At 39.7% G+C, this 19,822-nt stretch overlaps 1 non-coding gene across 1 annotated transcript; it reads right to left on the bottom strand.

The window, feature by feature from the left end:
- Positions 1 to 14,621: 14,621 nt before the first annotated feature.
- Positions 14,622 to 14,728, bottom strand: LOC141616620 (small nucleolar RNA R71). Its single transcript, XR_012530954.1, has one exon. It is a non-coding gene; the product is annotated as a small nucleolar RNA R71 (small nucleolar RNA).
- Between the last annotated feature and the right edge of the window lie 5,094 nt (positions 14,729 to 19,822).

The following is a 19,822-nucleotide window of genomic DNA, read 5'->3' as shown; positions in this document are numbered from 1 at the left end:
ACTTAACAATCTCAAATTTAAAGTGTTCTTTGACATGACGCCAATTTGTTTCTCTAATTGGACAAAACTGCTCCTGTTTTACAACATCCCCAATAAATTTTACAAGAATATGCCCCCCTTTTTTCAGCGGTTGGTAAAACTCATTAAAAGTGACAAAGTACTTCACGCCGTTAGCATGCCAAACATCATTAGGGTGGATTAAGTGACTGACCAAATCGTAATTTCCTTCAACATCTACAAAAAAAAAAAAAAAAACGCAGACTAAAAGTATCAAAATAAAACGTAAAAAAAAATGCACACTAAAAGTATCAAAATAAAACGCAAACTAAAAGTATTGACTCGAAGGTAGTATTTATAAAAGCACATTAAAAGCTGGAGAACCTTACCTATTGTTACAACATCCTTGTTCTCGTCAAATTCTACTTCATCCGGCCATTCAGGCATTAAATTACGACGCGTGGGCTTGAACAGTTCTCGGACATTATTGGATCTAGTTTGTTGACCATTCTCTAAACTGGAAGTCTCTTTGGGTGCATTTGGTAATTCTTGATCCTTTGGGATCACTTCCACATCATCAAAGAGGTTGTTGGGAATTCTATTTTGATGATTAGGTCTGTGATCACGTGTTTGAGAAGAATGAGTTGATGGAGGCAGAGAACAGCTTAAGATACGTGCCTTGTTATTACGAGTGCATGGAGGCAGAGAAGCATCATGTGTTCGAGGGCCAATAAAGGACCGGATATCAACTGATCAGGAGGCAGTAGACTTCTTTTTGTGAGGCATCTTTGGATCAGATTCTTTGGATGATGGGTTCCCTTTTTCATAGTCTTTCTCGAGTGAGGATCTCCGCAGTCCCATTACTGAAATCTTAGTGTTTGATGTTTCAGTTAAAGGATTTCTCCAGATGGGTGATACTTGATCCTTTGTGCTCAATTCTACATTATTAGAATGGCCTTTGGAAAATTTATTCTCACGATTGAGCCGAAGATCACACGTCTGAGAAGTGTGAGAATGTGTCTGAGGGCAAGCAACGGACTGAATATTAAATGTTGGTGAAGCGGTAGACTGCTTATTATGAAGTATCATGGACTCAGTTTCCTGTGATGGGTTCCTTTTTTCAAAATCTTTATCGAGCGAGGATCTATGTCGTCCCATTACTGAAATATTCTTCTTTGATGCTTCAGTCACAGGATTTCTCCATATAGGTGATTCTTGATCCTTTGGGCTCACTTCTATAGGCAGAGAATTGCCATTAATTTGAGGATATGTAGCAGACCGGAAGTTATGCTGTTGAAAAGTTTTGTCAAGTGAGGATTTCTGACATCCGGGTACTGTGAACTTCTTACTCGATGCTTGAGTTTTAGCATTTCTCCAAATGGGTGCAGTTTTTGTGGTTTTAAGCAGTGAGCTTTCATTGATATTACAAGGGGAATCACTACTAAATCCATTATGGGGTCTGGATGGGTTGACTTTGTTAGCTAGCATAGCCTTTGTATTGGCGTTTTGCTGTTTTTGAATCATCAGATTTTGACTCAAAAATTTATCGCTGCCAAGTTGGGGTTTACCAATAGGAGGTTTAAATGGGCCTCATCTCACATTAGCTGCACCAATCAGACCAAGATAATAATGCCCATAAGAATTAAGAGAAACAATCACAAGGGAAAACAGATCGAGTTTAAGAGAAGCTTACCACAAGCAGTTCTTCCAGCAGTGTTTTAGCCTGAATTCTCCTGAAAGGATCCGGCCTGAAGATTAAGTTGTGTGAGTATCTAGTTCTAATATTATTGAGAAAATATTGAGTGACGGATGGAATAATTTATGGGAGAATAGTTATGTTTACGTATCCTGGATCAATTAACTGGTAAAGAAAAATAAGAATACAATGGAAGAATAATAAGCTAATTGTATAAGAATGTTTGTCTATTTTTTCGTGTCCTTTACAAATGTTCTTCTTCTCTATTTATAGTCTTTTCCTTCTAACGTTACAATCAATTACACAAATATTTTAACCGTTGGAACCGTCTCCTGATTAATAGGGCACATTCCCTATTAATCCGGCTGACTTATTCAAACTCAACAACCTCCCCTCCTTCTCCTCTTGCATGTTGTTGTTTGTGGAGATTATATATTCTTGTGGTTTAGATTTGTGTTTTTGTTTTTCGTTTTGGCCCATCCGGGGGGATGTTCCTGGAATGAATACTTGTTAGGTGTGTGGTAGGGCAGGTATTTTTTGAATGAACATTTTGTTTCGGTTTTTAAATAATTGATCTTTGATGGTTTCTTTTTGTGTTTTGGTAAGGCATATTTGTAGTGTTGGATGTGTACTAGATCTGGCCAGTTATTCGACTGGATCGGGCCAGCTTTTTTGTGCTGGATCTGGCCAGTTCTTTGTGTCATGGGTGGGGTTATTGCATGTCTGGAGGGCTTATGTCCCCTACCTGTCTGGAGGTCTTATGACCCATTTATGACATACAATCCAGGAAAAGTTTTCCCAGGTTTGTATATTAAATTGAGCTCAATATTTTAAGGCCTATTTTTGCAACTGAAAGTTGGATATTAGTGGAGTGGCCCTCAATCTTAAAAATTTGTTTTAAGTAAGGTACAATATGCAAAACAAATATTGAAGATTCTACTTGTTAAAGAGAAAGACGAGAATATTGACAAGTATTTAGGCACATAATGAAAGGAATCATATAAGGCATTTATTCATATAATGGCAAGTATCATACATTTAGTTGCATATCAGGTCAGGCAGAAAATGGTAAGGTAAAGATTATACCTGGGCTGGGGGATATATTTTATATGTGAAATAGTTTTAAATGTGCAATACTCCAAGCTCTGGGGATCATTTCGCCGTCCAGAGTTTGTAGGCTATAAGCACCCTGGCCGACTATTGAGTCAATCAGGTAGGGACCTTCCCATGATGGGGCCGATTTGCCTGCGTTTTTCTCCTTTGTGTTTTGAAAAACTTTTCTGAGAACAAGGTCTCCTACCCTGAATACTCTAGCTTTGACAGTCTTGTTGTAGCTTTTGGCTACTCTTTGCTGATAGGCTGCCATCCTAATGCTGGCTGCATCTCTTAGTTCTTCTGTTAAGTCCAGGCTATCCTCCATTAGAGGTATATTGCTCGTTATTGTATTCAGGCTGCATCTGGCTGATGGAATATCGACCTCTGCTGGGATTACTGCTTCATATCCATAGACCAAGGGGTAGGGGGTTTGGCCTGTGGATGTTTTAGGCGTGGTTCAGTCAGCCCAAAGGACCAAGGGAAGTTCTTCAGCCCATCTTCCTTTCCTTCTTTCTAGCTTCTTCTTTAGGCAACTGATTATTAATTTGTTACTAGATTCTGCCTGGCCGTTAGCTTTTGGATATCCTGGTGTGGAGGTCACCAGGTTGATGTTCCAATGAGCACAAAAAGCTGCTGTTCTTTTTCCCACGAATTGCGTGCCGTTGTCGCATACTATTTCAGAAGGAATGCCATATATACATATGATGTTGTGTTTGATGAATGCTATGACATCCTTTTCTTTGACTTGCCTGTACGAATCAACTTCTATCCACTTGGAGAAGTAGTCAGTCATTGCTAGCATGAAAACTTTTTGACCAAGTGCTTGAGGTATTTTTCCTACTATATCCATGCCTCACTTTATAAATGGCCAGGGGCGGATATGGAATGTAGTTCCTCAGATGGTTGGTGGATATATGGTCCATGAATTTGACAGGCTTCGCATTTAGAGCTGAATTCCAAGCAATCAGCCCTCAGAGTGGGCCAGAAATAGCCTGTTCTGAGTACTTTGCTTGCCAGGCTCCTTCCGCCTTTATGATTTCCATAGTATCCTCCATGGATTTCTGATAGTATCTGTTCAGCTTCTTGTGGTTCCAGGCATCTGAGGTATGGTCCTGCCTGCGATTTCTTAAAAAGCACGTTGTTAATAATAGTATATGAAGCAGTTTTGATTTTGAGTGCTCTAGCATCTTGCTTATTCAGGGGGAGGATTCCCTGTTGGAGCCAATCATAGTAAGGTTTTGTCCATGAATTGGCAATATATATTGGGAAACTTTCATCTTGTTTGTTTATTGCAGGTTCTAATAAATGTACGATGGGGATTTTATCAAAATCAGGGGGACTGAAGTTGGATCCTAGGCCGGCTAGGGCATCCCTAGGTATTTGATCAATATTAAAATTGCGAAATTTGATTTTTAAATTTTGGACAACTTCCAAATAGAGCATCATTTTTTAGTCTTTTGCAGTATATACTCCATTTACTTGGTTTGAAATAAGAAGGGAATCAGTACGTACCTTTAAGTTTTGTACACCAAGGTCAATACATACCTTTAATCAAGCTATTAGGGCTTCATATTCCGCCGCATTGTTGGTAGCTTCGAATGCACAGCTTATAGCTTGTACTATCTTATCCCCCTGTGGCGATTTTAGTACTACCCGTAGGCCGGTGCCCCTCATGTTGGCTGCACCATCGACGAACAGGGTCCATTCTAGGTCTGTTTGGTCACTGGTCAGTCTGTTTACTTCTTTTATCAGGTCGGGTTCTAGGGTTGGACTAAAATCAGCCACAAAGTCTGCTAGTGCTTGTGACTTAATTGTTGTCCTTGGTTCAAATGTTATGTTGTAGATGCTTAGCTGGACTGACCACTTGCACATTCGTCCGGATAGTTCTGGTTTCCTAAGTACAGACTTGATAGGAAGATTGGTTCTGACTATTATAGGGTGGCTTTCAAAGTATGGTCTTAACTTGGTACAACTCATAATTAAAGCTAAAACGTATTTTTCAAGTAAGCCATACCTGATCTCTGCATATAGTAGACTTTTACTTACGTAATAGACAGGGTGTTGTTGTCCGACCACTTCTTTGACCAGAACTACGCCGACAAAGAAGCTTTTTCGTGATCGAATATACTTTGTCGGGGTTCGTCTTTGATTGGTTTTGCCAACAAGGGTGGAGAAGATAGATATGCTTTCAAATCTTCAAAGGCAGCTTGGTGATCAGGGGTCCAGTGGAAGTCTTTATTTTTCCTGAGCAGGTTGTAGTATGATTTGCACCTCTCTGATGATCTTGAAATGAACCTGTTCAGGGCTGCTATTCTTCCTGTCAGCTTTTGTATGTCTTTGACCGTCTTTGGTGGTTCTAGCTCCAGGATGGCTTTGATCTGCTCAGACTCGCCTTCTATTCCTCTTTTTGTCACCATGTAGCCCAAGAATTTGCTCACGAGACTCAAGTGACACTTCGTGGGTTTAGCTTCATGTTGAATTTCCCGATATTTGGAATGCTACTTCCGTGTCTCCGACGTGGTCTTCTGCCTTTTTTGACTTGACTACCATGTCGTCAATGTAGACTTCCATGGTGTCTCCAATTTGATCTTTGAACATCATGTTGACTAACCTTTGATAGGTTGCACCCGCATTTTTAATCCAAAGGGCATGGCAAAACAAGATACTCCTCTTTCAGTAATGAAGGTTGTACTTTCCTGATCTGCGGGGTGCATCTTTATTTGGTTGAATCCGCTGGAGGCATCCATGAATGTTAACATCTCCTGGCCTGCAGTGGCGTCCACCATTGCATCGATATGTGGCAGGGGAAATGGATCTTTGGGGCAGGCCTTGTTCAGGTCAGTGTAGTCTACACAGACTCTCCACTTGCCATTTTTCTTCTGGACAAATACTACATTTGCAAGCCAGTCGGGGTACATCACTTCCCTGATCATTCCCATGTCCAATAGCTTGTCGACTTCTTGGTTGATGATTTCATTCCTTTCTGCAGCAAATTTCCTCCTCTTTTGCTGTACATGCTTAAAGGATTTGTCAATATTTAACTTATGGGTTATAATATCAGCATCTATACCAGTCATATCAAAATGTGACCAAGCAAAACAAGACATTTTAGTTTTGAGAAAGCTGACCAGATTGGGTCTGACTGAGTTAGGTGCGTCTGACCCTACAAGTACCTTCCTGTCAGGGAATTCTGGGTCCAGAATGACCTCTCATGTTTCCATTTGTGATTGTGCAATATATTCTTTCCTGACAGGGGACTTTAGTTGCTATGCGAGGGACTTACCTGACTTTGAAGGTTTCAAAGCCTGGGTGTAACATTCCTGGGCCGTCCTTTGTTCTCCCCTGATGGTGGTTATCCCCCATTCGGTTGGTATTTTCACACATTGATGATATGTTGACGGGATTGCTTTGACGTTGTGGATCCATGGTCTGCCCAGGATTACGTTATACGAGGATAGGCAATCCATTACCCCGAATCTTTCATAGGAAGCTACGCCTTCCACATAGGTTGGCAGGCTAATTTCCCCCAGGGTGTTCTTTGTTTCTCCGCTGAATCCGACCAGGACACTGGATTTCTTGATGATTTTCCCTTCATCTATCTTCATGGCTTTGAGGACGTCGAGCATCACCAAGTTGATTGAACTGCCTCCGTGTATCAGGATTCTTGATACCTTAGCCGTGCCAATTTGCATGGTAATTACCAGGCTGTCATGGTGTAGATCTGATATTCCCTGCAAGTCTGAGTCATCAAAAGTAATAGCAGGTAATGACTTAGACCTAAAAGGGGGTTGAAGTTTAGACTCCCTGGAGATTCTTTTGGCAGCCGAGCTGGTTAAGCCACAGATTTCTGGGCCTCCGTTTATGAACTTGACTTCATAGATGAGGGGGGGAGGAGGAGGATCTTTGTTGTTTCCTGGATCTCTCTTGCTTGGCCCTTCATCTTTGTTCTTTGGCTGCTGGATTAAGTCTTTCAGATAGCCCTTCTTTAGGAGGTACGCCACTTGTTTCCTAAGTTGGATGCATTTTTCTGTGGTGTGTCCGATATCCTGATGGAAGTCACACCATCTTGTTAGATCTTTCCTAGGGGTTGTCATATTTCTTGGGCCATCTGACCGTGTCTCCCAAGCTTTCCAGGCGTTCGATTAATCCTGCAGTATTTATAGAAAAGTTATATTTAGGAATAGTTGGTAGGCTAGAAAGGTTACCTTTATGTTCCTGTGCCATGTTGACTTCAGATCGTTCAGGTCTGGAATAAGGTGCTGATCATGGGTTGCCTCCTTTCTGGTAGGAGCTTTTCCTGTTAGTGTGTCCGTAGCCTTGCTTTCCTCCGGATGAGTTTGTTCTGAAGTTGAGGTCTTCTACCAATCTGACATGTTCTAAGGCGACGGATTGAACAGTGGCAAAGGTTGGGCAAGCTTTTTTGGTTAAGTCTGCGTAGATGTCACTGTCAAGCAGGACTCCTTGCCTGAAGGCTTCTACCACTGTTTCTTCATCGCACCTGGGAATGGCTACCTTCTCTTTGACAAATCTTGCCAGGAATTCTTTGAGAGATTCTTCATGGAGCTGTTTTACCCTGAACAAGTTACTGGGTCTCTTAGCCATGTCTCTGCTGCTTGCAAATTTTTTGATTAAAGGCATTGACCAGGTCTGCAAAGTTCTTGATACTTCCATTTGAGAGGTTGATGAACCATTGCAATGCTGCTCCAGTTAGGGTTGTACCAAAACCTTTACACATGCAAACCTGCCTAAGTTCACTGGGTATTGAGGCGGCTAACATCTTCTGTTTGAATATAGCAACGTGATTTTGTGAATCAGAGGTTCCATCATAAGTCCTCATGGAAGGGACGGTGAATTTCTTGGGGAGATCAATTTTTGCAATCTCATCTGCAAAGGGTGAGTCAGCGAAGCTGTCAACTTCCACCTCAGCCACAGGATCTGGCACTCTAGGTATATTTTCTATCTTGTTATGGAGTTTTTGAATTTCCTGAAGCATAGCCATCATTATTGTTGCCTCAGTTTTGTTTGTTTCGTTGTTGCGAATGATTTGTGTACCGGATGAGGTGTCTTTCTCCGGGGTTCCAAAACTGGAGAAGTCTATGTGTTTGATGATTGATGAGAATGGGGTTCCTGGCTCGAATCTGGTTTTGGAGCCTGAGGCCTGACTTTCCAATTTCTTTCTTAGGTTAGACTCAGATTCCTTAAGTCTTGTGATCTCAGCCTCTGCTTGAGCCGCCTGCTCTTGAATTGTTTCCAATTCTTTGATCTTGGCCAAGGCGGCTGCCAATTGTTGTGCTGGAGTAGGTTCTGTCATTTTTGTGTGTAAGAATTGAATGAGAAAGTGATGAGGAAGATTTTTTCGATTAATGAACTAGATGCCCCATGGTGGGCGCCAATTGTTTTAGCCTGAATTCTCCTGAAAGGATCCGGCCTGAAGATTAAGTTGTGTGAGTATCTAGTTCTAATATTATTGAGAAAATATTGAGTGACGGATGGAATAATTTATGGGAGAATAGTTATGTTTACGTATCCTGGATCAATTAACTGGTAAAGAAAAATAAGAATACAATGGAAGAATAATAAGCTAATTGTATAAGAATGTTTGTCTATTTTTTCGTGTCCTTTACAAATGTTCTTCTTCTCTATTTATAGTCTTTTCCTTCTAACGTTACAATCAATTACACAAATATTTTAACCGTTGGAACCGTCTCCTGATTAATAGGGCACATTCCCTATTAATCCGGCTGACTTATTCAAACTCAACAACCTCCCCTCCTTCTCCTCTTGCACGTTGTTGTTTGTGGAGATTATATGTTCTTGTGGTTGGACTTGGTCTTCCGTAAGAATAGGGTGTGCAAGTAACTGCTTTGCTGATCTGTTGATTAAATATCCTGTTGGAGAGTTCTGTCAGGCTATTCTAATATTGCTATCAGGCTTCTCCAGCAGCTTTATCATCCTCTAATGTCCTTTTCCTGTCAAATAATAGTTGCAATTGTCCGAACCCTGGTTGCCCCAGTCAGCCTAATAAAGTCAGGCTAGACTAAAGTAAGACCAGGCTAAATTGGGCCTAACAAGCAGCATTACCATTACCGGTGCTCTTGTTGAGCTCATGACCCCCTATAATATATTATACAAAACAAAGGCCTTTAGAATTCACAAAAAATGAAGGGTGTTACGTTACTCGTTCCTTGTGTTGGTCCTATCGAGTTTTTTGGAATTTTATTTAAATTAATTTATATGCATTCTTAGTTTCATGAAGTGGGTTTGTGTTATTATGCCATGTATTATTTTAGAGAGGAAGAAAGTGGAAGATGAAGAGATACGAAAAACATAAAATGAAAAAAAAACCTGAAAATCTTGAAAATGTAATGACTTAAGAGGATAGAAACCGTTTTAGCAAGTAATAAGTAAAAGAGACAGTTTAAAGACGGCAGAGTTAAAAGTGGATGACCAAACATGTGACTTACTACCCTAGCATTTAGATGAACCATTTCAATTTCCCCCATTAAACGAACAACAAAAAAAGATGCAAATCCAATTACAAAAATCACAATTTAATTCAAAATTATGAATAAGGGAAAAAACCGGATTCAATAAAGGAATAACCAAATTATAATGTTTTCTATGTACTTGTAATGATCGGCAAGGAAAGCAAAATCAACTAAATTCCATAAAAACCAAGACCAACTAAAGCAAGTTAAAAAAAAAGGTGTTCCCACAAACTTTCTGCCAAAGCTGTTTGCCTATACATCAAAACTTAGAAGCAGGCACAATCTAATTTGCCAAATTCCAAAAAACAGGAGGGGATTATTCAATGCAATATAGAAATCGGGACAATGCACTAAAAGATACTTTATGGCTAAATATATTAAGTACAACATTTTAAACTAATTTTTTGGGCAGTACAACATTATAAAGGAGGAGGAGACACATGACCATTTTAACAAAAAAAAAGATAGTGGTGGATTAGTAAAAAGACCAAATTGTAACGTGTGTATGAATTATAAGTTCTAAGTTCTGCGTGAATTATAAGTTCTAAATTCTGCATGAATTATAAGTTCTAAGTTCTGCATGAATTATAAGTTCTAAGTTCTGCATGAATTATAAGTTCATATCCTATCAGAGTACAACATAAACCTACTGATATGCTTAAAAAAGGAACAAGTAAACCGCAAATTCATATTCTCAAATAAATATAACTGATAAAAGTTGCTTCCAGGGGCACGACCGATCAATGAAAAACTAGAAACAGTACATAATGGATTAAAGCAATGAATTTGGCTGAAGCGGTTAACTTGCTAGAAAACAAAATAATCACACAACTATTTAAAGAATTCGAATTATCACCTGCAAATTTTGGCTGAAGCGGTTAACATGATCTTTCATATAACTCACAGACAAAATTCGTTCGCAACTGTATGAAAAAAAAAACTGATAAATAATTGAATCCAGTACTAATTCGTTTTAGCCAAACGTAAAAATAAAATAAAAATAAATAAATTCACCACAATATCAATATCAATATCAACTTATGCAAATGAACATAGATTAAGATTAACAAATAAGTTTGAGCTGATTCAGGGTTATGCTAATGGGAACTGGTTACTAAATCCATGCTTGAATTTGGTTATCTTCCCTGTGCATAGGAAAGATGTCACCTGGCTCAAAAGAAAAAAAAGTACGAGATAATAAAAGAAAACACGCCTGAAGAAAATTAGAAGAAAGAAAACACGAAAGGAAACAGCTGCTTAATAACAACAGTAAAAGCAAGAGAATTTTAAAAAATGTGAAAAGAACCAGTAGCGTAATCAGAAGGCAGAGGAGAAGAAAAATTAAAAAAAAAAAGTGAAAGCAAAGCAGAAGAGAAAGAGAACAACAAATGAAAGATAATAAAAGAAGATGGAAGAGAAGCAGAGGTTGAAGAGGAGTATCTTCAGTAGAAAGTTGAAAGAAGTAAACGGCTGATCAGGTTGTATAAAAACAGGGTTGAAAGAGTGTTGTTTTGTAATAAAATAAAATTTTATTAAAAAGGAGTTAGGGTCATGTGACTATTTATGAAACAAAGTTTGCCAGTGCCTCCATTTAAAAAGGTGCGCCTTTTTGCGCCTAGGGCATCACCTTGAGGCGCTCGCCTTTTAAGGCCTTTTGAACATAGGCTCGCCTTGTTGCTGTAATGCCCTAGCATCATCGCTACCCTCGCCTCCCGCCCGAGGCGCGCTTTTTTAAACTAAACTTAACACACACAAAAGTGCGCACTCATATATATAGAACATTGTTTTTCAACTAACATGTAACCTTTCTCTGTATTTTCAAGTGAAAAACACCCTTACTGAAATTTAGTATAAATGGACACATGTATTTCAGATAAAACAAAACAATTTTATTTCCACAAATAATTGAATCCAGTACCATCCAATTTCCTTCAACTAATTCATGCCTCCTCTATGAATACCCATCCATCTCAGGGAAATTATTTCCACATATTCATGCCTCCTCTATGGATACCCAACCATCGTATAATAATTAAGACAAGTAAAAGGAACAATGGAAGGGGATGTGTTTACTGAAAATTTGAACTTTCATATCTATTTAAGTGAGGGGGTATTTTCTTCCGTTAACATAGAAACTCACCGGAAAGGGGCAATGGTAGCAATTTTATGCAAAAATGCTTAGTAAAGTAGTAAGTTTAAAAGTTTTTTTTATAAGGTAGTTTTAAAAAATGTATTTTATAAGGGTGTAATAATTAATTTACCCTTATTAAAACAACCATAAAATATGAGATGGAAACTGTGCAGCGGTCATGATTATTAGGATGATTATTAAGACATAAGATAGAAGACAGATAAATATGCAGCTACTATGCAAGGCTTTAACTACCATTTAGGAGCAAGAAAGCTGTCCTATGCAGGGAGGTTGGTTCTAGTTAAGGCAGTTCTGAATACTCTCCACTTACTGGGCATCTATCTTCATCATTCCAAAGGCAGTAATTAGGAATATTGAAGCTATATGCAGGAACTACCTCTGGGACAGTAGCACTGAATACAAGAGGGCTTCCTTGGTATATATCAAAGAAAAAGAATGGATGACCTACAGTCCTAGCTATGAGTTAAGTTGGGCATGGAGGAAGATATGCAAAATTAAAGAGGACATTAATTACTGCTGGATATGTAAATGATAACTGGTTTGGCCAAAGCAAAGGGTATTCAGTAGCTGAGTGCTACGAATGACTCATAGATAAACAACCAAAATGCAGATGGGCAATGGTAGTGTAGAATCCTTGGTCCATACCCAAACATGCTATGCTTGCTTGGCTAATATCTAAGGAGGCGAATACTAAAACTAAACTTCACAAGATAGGGGTTTGTGATTGATGTGACCATAATTGGCGCATATTTAGCCCCCGAATTAGCCTTGTTTCCATGCTTTTTAGTGATTATTTGGGTCATTTCTTATCTTTAGTTCTTTGTTTTGCATATTCTTTGAGATTTTGATCCCTTGGTAGGAAAGAAGTAAGAATCTTGCATTTTCATGGCAAAACGAGACTAAATTGATCGAATTCAATGACCAAGCATCAAGGAGAGACAAGATTAGAAGGCCTTTGTACATATCATAGTAGAAGAGCAATGTTGAGGAAAGATCCTTGAGTCCCCAAGGAAATCCCCAAGGAATTTATGAAGAAAAGGGAAGAAAAGAAGAAGTTACAATGCTGACTGACAATCCGAGCGGATTGTCAACAATCCGCCCGTCCAGCCCCTGCACAATCCGAGCGTCCCGTGCCTGAATCCGCTCGGATTCCTCCTCAACAATCCGTCCGGATTCCTCAGAATCCGCTCGGATTCCACCGCCCAAATCCGTCCGTCCCGACATTATTCCGCCCGGATTTCTTCACAGCACGGATTGTCTTCTTCAAGCTACGAAAAGAGAAGCCCTTCTCTCAGAAAATACCGGGTCCTCCTTGCTCAACTTAAAAAGTGTAATTACTAGTTTAGCCATTAGTTAACCCTAATGCATCCTCCCTAATTTTCACTATAAATACCCCATTAGGCTAATTAGAGGAGCATGTTCTTCTTACCAATAATTAGGGTAGTTAATATCAATCAAATCTCTTTCCAATATTGTAATCAAGTATTAATCAAGTTTTAATCCAAGTTTTAGTTCTTTAATCTATCTTTTGTTCATCCTTTATTTTGGGTAATTAAAGATTATTTGGGTTATTATTGGGAGATTGACAACCTCTCAATCTAGCATTCAAGTACTTCTATTATTCTTGCTTTATTATTGGAATCATTAGTAGGTATAATCTCTTAATTCCTTTTTAATTATTGTTAATTACTTTCATTTGTTCATCATGTTTCATATTGTTGGTATGATTGACAACCTTGCTAGCATGATCAACATGATAATGAGTGAGTAGTCTCTTAGCTAGGGTTAATGGGTGATTAGGGGAAACCAACATGGGGAATGATTCATGCTTAAATTAATATGCTTTCATGTTTTATTTGCTTGCTTGTTTTGATCTCAACTCATGCACATGTTATATTTGATGAAATGCTAAGCCTATGAATCCTTGCATTTACTATCATCTCCTATCTTTTCAATGAGACTTGTAAGACATAACCCAACTCGAGTCTCATTAGACCATGCATGTTGTTGAGTAGGGAAGATTAAGTCGACTTGTAGGTGTTGTACAATCTAATCGATTCGGCTCCGGGACCCAAACTTTCCTAGGATTGTAAGATATAACCCAACTCAATCCATCACAACAATAATTGCTTGCTTATAATTTGAGAACATGTTTGTATGATCATATCCCATGATTCCCCTATGATCCCATGACACCCTAGTGCCTTTAATCAATTGTTTACACCTCTTTTTATTCATCTTGCTTGTTTATTTTCATTGTTATTCTAGTTTAGTAACCTTCTACATCAACCCAATTTGTGACACCCCTTAGACACCGCTAGTTACAATAGAAATCTCATTTCAACTCCCGTCCCTTGGGATCCGACCTTTACTTGCCTCTTTACTAATTGTAGAGTTGCTTGTTAAGCTATAAATTGTGTTTTGATTCGACCGTGACAAACGACCACATCTTAATTTGTGAACACTTAGCGGGATCGCATCAAAAAATGGCGCCGTTGCCGGGGACGGTGTTTGTTTGATTTAGATTTCCTTTTATTGTTATTAGTTGTGTCTTTCTTCACCTTGAGGAAGTAAAACTCCTCAAGGTTTGTTCTAATTGTTTTTGAGTTGTTTGATATTTTGCATGTCTAGAAGGTTACAAAGTGATTTGTTACCTTTTGACCGTGAAATCGAAAGAACCTTGACGAACAATAGGAGACTTGTTAGGAGGAATTTGAGAGGTGTTGGTGAAGTTGTTCAACCCACTAGTGAGTTTGTCAATCCTTTCGCAATAGAAGGAGAAGAAAACCCATTACACAATACCCCACAAAATCCACCTACAATGCCAAAATTCTCGTCACATTCCGTACCCACCGAGGAGAATCTACCAAATGGTACTCCTACACCGCAACATCTCACCGGAAATTTTATTGCCAAGTCCGCCTTCATCCAACTAGTTGAGAGGAGCCAATTTGGGGGGATGCCTAGTGAGGATCCTCATTCTCATATGGAAACCTTTTGCGATTATTGTGATGCTATCTCTCAAACGGGCGTGACTCAAGACCAAATTAGATGGGTCTTATTTCCTTTTTCCTTAATCGGCACCGCAAAGCAATGGTTGAAGGGCCTTGATAAGGCCACCCTTGGAATAGATTCTTGGAAGAAGTTGGCTCTAGCTTTCTACAAAAAATTCTACCCACCGGAAAAGACCAACATGCTAAGAGCCCAAATTACGGGTTTTAAGCAAAGGGATGAAGAGTCTTTGTATGAAGCTTGGGAGCGGTTCAAGGGAATTTGTCGCTCATGTCCTCACCATGGACTTAGCGAATGGTTTTTGGTGCAACAATTTTGTAATGGTTTATATGAAGATTCAAGAAATATCCTTAATATGGGATCGAATGGGATGTTCACCGAGGTTGATGACAACCAAACTTGGAGCAAAATTGAAGAGATGACAATCCACAATTCACAATATAGTAGGCCTCGCAAGGCTACTAGAGGAGGAAAGTATGAAGTGGACGCCGTTACTCAATTAGGTGCCCAACTAAGCTCCCATATCGATACAATCAACTTGAAGTTTGAACAAGCTATGGCTAGACTTGAGGAAAACTCAAAATCATCGAAGCATCATGTCAATGCCATGACGGCATCCTCATCAATCCCAAGTGGGATATGTGAGAATTGTGGAACTTTGGGTCATGACCCAAGTGAGTGTAGGGGAACAACCGAACAAGTTAATGCTTTCCAAGCATATAAAAGTGGTACCCCTTATTCAAATTTTTACAATGAGAGCACCAAGTTCCATCCAAATCTCTCATACAAAAGCCAAAATGTTCAAAACCCTCAAACAACATACACTCCACCACCCATGAGAAACCAAAATCAAAGACCCTTTTACAATCAAAACCAAGGTTACCAAAATCAAAATCCATACAATCACCAAAATGACCAAGGTTTTGATGTCCAAAAAGCGGTCCTCCAAATGCAAAAGAATCAACAAGAATTTTTCACCCAAATGCAAAAAGATAGCCAAGCAAAGGAAACCACCATCAACAACATTCTAGCTCACACCAAGATGTTGGAAACACAATTGACTCAACTAGCATCTTCGAGCTCACAAAGACAAAAGGGGCAATTACCACCTCAAAGTAATCCCCCTAGACATGAAACGGTTAGTGCCATTCACTTGAGAAGTGGTACAAGGTATGAAGCACCGAAGAAGCAAGTTGAGGATGAAGTTGTGGAAGCTAGTGAAACGGAAGAAATTGTGCAAAACTCCAAAGATGGAGAATCATCAAAAGAAGAAAGTTCAAAGAAAAATGAAGACAAGGCCAAAGAGAAGGAGCCCATTGTGATTAGACTTCCTTTTCCAAGTCGTCAAGCCAAGCCCAAATTTGATGATCAACTTGGAAAGTTCATGGAAATTGTGAAGAATTTAGAAGTCTCAATTCCTTTCACGGAATTAATCAATCACGTTCCGGCCTATGCGAAGTACATGAAAGATATCCTCACAAAGAAGAAGTCGATCCGGAAACTTGAGACTATCGCCTTCACTAAGGTGAGTAGTGCAATACTTCAAGGGAGTTCACCTCCAAAGTTAAAGGATCCGGGAAGCTTCTCAATACCGTGTACCATTGGCGACACAACGATCAACAAAGCCTTATGTGATCTAGGGGCTAGTGTGAGTGTCATGCCGTACTTGGTAAGTAAAAGGTTGGGGATGGGAGAGCTTAAATGCACCAACATCACACTCCAAATGGCCGATAGATCGACGAAGACACCGTTAGGGATATGGGAAGATGTCCCCGTGCGAATTGGGAAGTTTTTCATCCCGGTGGACTTTGTCATTGTTGATATGGAGGAAGATTCCAACATTCCAATCATCATAGGAAGACCTTTCCTACACACCGCCGGTGCGGTGATTGATGTGAAACATGGTGAGCTCACTCTAGAAGTGGGAGATGAAAGCATAACTTTTAATCTTGACAAGACTATGAGAGCTCCTCGTTTGCATGAGCCATGTTTCATGATTGATCATTATAGCCGAAAAGATGAAAGGAAGAAATCGGAACTCCAATGGAGGAAGAAAATTGAAGATGCTCCATTTAAAGAGCAAGTGAATTATGACAAGGAGAGCTTGCAAAGCTCATAAAAAACAACCAAGGAAGAAGAGGATGGCCTCATTGGCCAAGAGAAGAAATTGGGAGAGTTGTCTCCATCTAAGCAAGAGATTTTCAATGATCAACTCAATGAAGTTTGTGGTCTTTGGGACGATGAATTTGAAGGGATTTTTAATCCCTACATTGGACATGCCATCGATCATGATCAACAACAAGGGCCACGGTCTATTGAGGACCTCTACCATAATAATGAACAAGCTTTTGATTACTTCTTCAAGGTGTTGAGCAACATCAACAACACCTTGAACATGCCCCCTTGACATCTCATCGAGAATAAGAGTTTGGTGGAGTCCTCCCTAAACCACCACTTGTAAATATTTCTAACTCCCTAACTTACATTTCAATTCTTGTATTGCATTTTTGTCATCTTTGGATTTTTATTTACTTTGATCAAAATAATTGTCATGTAAGAGAGAAGTGAGGGAGGGACTAACAATTCCAATTGATGTGTAGTGCTTTACCTTAGTGTGGGGATGGCAATTGCCTAGGCTATCCATGCCTTAGTAGTGCCCCCACAATGAAGAACACAAGACTTGAAAGAAAGAATGGAAGAATGATAAAGGGAATGCGCTGTGCACGGGTGGAACTGAATCCGTGTACATAGGGGAAGAATCCGAGTGGATTCCCAAGAATCCGCCCGTCTTATGCAACCCGAGCGTCCTGCAGAAAAGACGCCCGTCCTGAACTGAGCTGAATTTTGAAATTTTCTTGACTGTTAAAGAATCCGAGCGGATTTCTGAAAATCCGCCCATCTTGAAGAATCCGTCCGTCTTGTGAGAAAGACGCCCGTCTTCGCAAGCTGAGGAAAACAAGCAAATTTCTCTGGACAGAATTCCGTCCGTCTTTGAGCAAATCCGCCCGTCCCGTGTTCAGCAAATCCGAGCGGATTGTACCAAATCCGCCCGTCTTTAGGCGAGTTTTTGCAAAGGTAGAAGAAGCAGAATCCGCACGGATTGAGCCTAATCCGCACGGATTGCCCCTGCAGTTTTGAAATTTTCGGCCTCTTTAAAACCCCTCCCACCTTCATTCATTCATTCATTCATTCATAAACACTACCCACAACATCAAAACCCTCATCCTCTCCATCATAAAAACAAAAACCCTCAACAACATTCACCAAAATCAAATCAAACCATCCTTCCAACAACAAATTAATCACTCCTTCTTCAACAAAAATCAAAACCAATAACAAAATCTTCAACCTTTGAGTCGATTTTTATTTTCATAAAGGCAAAGCCTTTCACCTTCAAATCGATTTGGGCATACTACAAAGTGAAGACTTTTCATTCTTTTCTTGGTTAGTTCATCAATGGCAAGGACTAAGGGAGAAACAAAGGCAACAAAGGCTAAGGCACTCTCACAAAGGGAAAAGGCTCTTCAAACAAATAAAGCTTTGGCTATGGTGGTGGCAACACCAAACTTGGAAGTGCAACAACAACAACAACCTTCTATGGGACCATCAACATCTTCTACTCCGGTAATTAATCAACTTTTGCATTATCCGGAGGTAACTTTTATTTCCGATACCCATAGAAATACCTTTGTCAAGTTTGCTATGAAATCTATTCAATCCACCAAATTCATATGTGAAGATACCTTGGAAAAATTGGGTGTTCTTGAACAAACAAAAGCCTTTTTCAAAGCCATGGGGTTGAAGAAATTGTTTGAAACAAAGGAATTGACATACCCCTCCCTTGTCTTGGAATTTTTAAGTTCTTTGAAAGTCACCAAAGTTGAGAATAGAGAAAATCTCGAGTTTCGTCTAGCTAATGTTAGTAGACGCATTACCTTTACGGAATTAGGTGAAATTTTGGGTCTTAGTGATGAATCGCGTTATCTTAAGCATTATGGAAAGTATGACCCCGAGCCTCTTTGGGAGGCAATCTCCGGGAAGAAATTTGAGGATTTTCATGCATGTCGTGCTCTTTTGGTCCATCATCCGGGCATAAGAGTATGGCACAAGGTTGTGGGAAATACCATAATTGCTAGGAAAGACACCAATCATTTCACAAGACTTGATTTTATTCTCCTTGAATCGGCTTTGAATATCGGAAGAATTCATACCGAGCCTTACAATTCTTTGAGGCTCTTGGTAGATAGATGGCTTAATGTTGATAGTGGGAAGAAGGGAACGACCGTTATTGTCAATGGCGGCCTAGTCACACTCCTAGCCAAGCACTTTGATCCTAATTTCAATAAGGATAACAAGTACAAAGCAAAGGAAGGTGGCCATCTTATTGATATGCATATTATGATTCACAAGTTCAAGTGGGTTGCCCATAACCCCCTTGACACTAAGTATGGATGGCTAACTAGTGAAGCTAGATCGTTCACCTTGCCCTCGAAGATTTATCGCCTAAGCGTCCACCGGACCAATTATCTACTTCCCCTTTCCGAAGAAGCCGAGTATATCATTCAACAACAAAAGGGTGATCTTGAAACCCCCTCCTCTTCCATTGTCATACCACCTTACCCCTTTGAGTATGAAGAGTTCAAGCCGGAAGGAATTGAAATTGGGAAAGACTATGTGACTCTTCTCATGCAAGCAATGCACAAGCAAGCCCATGAAGAGCGGAAAAATGCTTATTTGGCTCAATATCCACCCCTCCTACATCTAGCTAGGCAAGGACTCCTTGATCCATCTTGTCCTTTTCCTAGTTGGGCGGATAGAGAAGTCTTATTTCCGGGTGCATCTAGGGACGTGGTGGGAGATAATGAGGTTGTTGGAAATGATGAAGAAGTTGATGATAATATTGAGGAAGATGCAAGTGAAGATGGAGAAAGAAATGGTGAAGATGATGAAGATAAAGATGAGGAAGAAAGTGAAGAAGCAAATGACAAGGAAAGTGGCAATGTGACCACTTCTCATGAGGGAAGTGATGATGATGATAGCATGATGGAAGACTAGCAAGCCTTGGAGACTCCTACACTCCCATGGTTTGTCTATATCTCTTTGTATTTTATTTCATTTTGATCATTTGTTGGAGTAGTCCTAGCAACATCAAAGGACTCACACCTCGGTACCATTGAGGTGTTCTTATTCTATTGTTCCCATTTGTAAAATCCAAAATGACAAATTAGTTTCATGCATAGCATAGTGTGTGCATGAACTATACCCATCCTTGGACATTAGCAATAGTGTCTTACTCGGTTTGGGGAAGTTAATGCATACACAACGGGAGGTAATCTAAATTATCCTCTCCATCATAACAAAAACCATGCATCATGTAGTGTA

This window comes from Silene latifolia, chromosome 11, assembly GCF_048544455.1.
Source record: "Silene latifolia isolate original U9 population chromosome 11, ASM4854445v1, whole genome shotgun sequence".
In the NCBI taxonomy this organism is placed as follows: domain Eukaryota; kingdom Viridiplantae; phylum Streptophyta; class Magnoliopsida; order Caryophyllales; family Caryophyllaceae; genus Silene; species Silene latifolia.
Note: the sequence above shows the minus strand (reverse complement) of the source record. Positions and strands in the feature narration are given on the sequence as shown.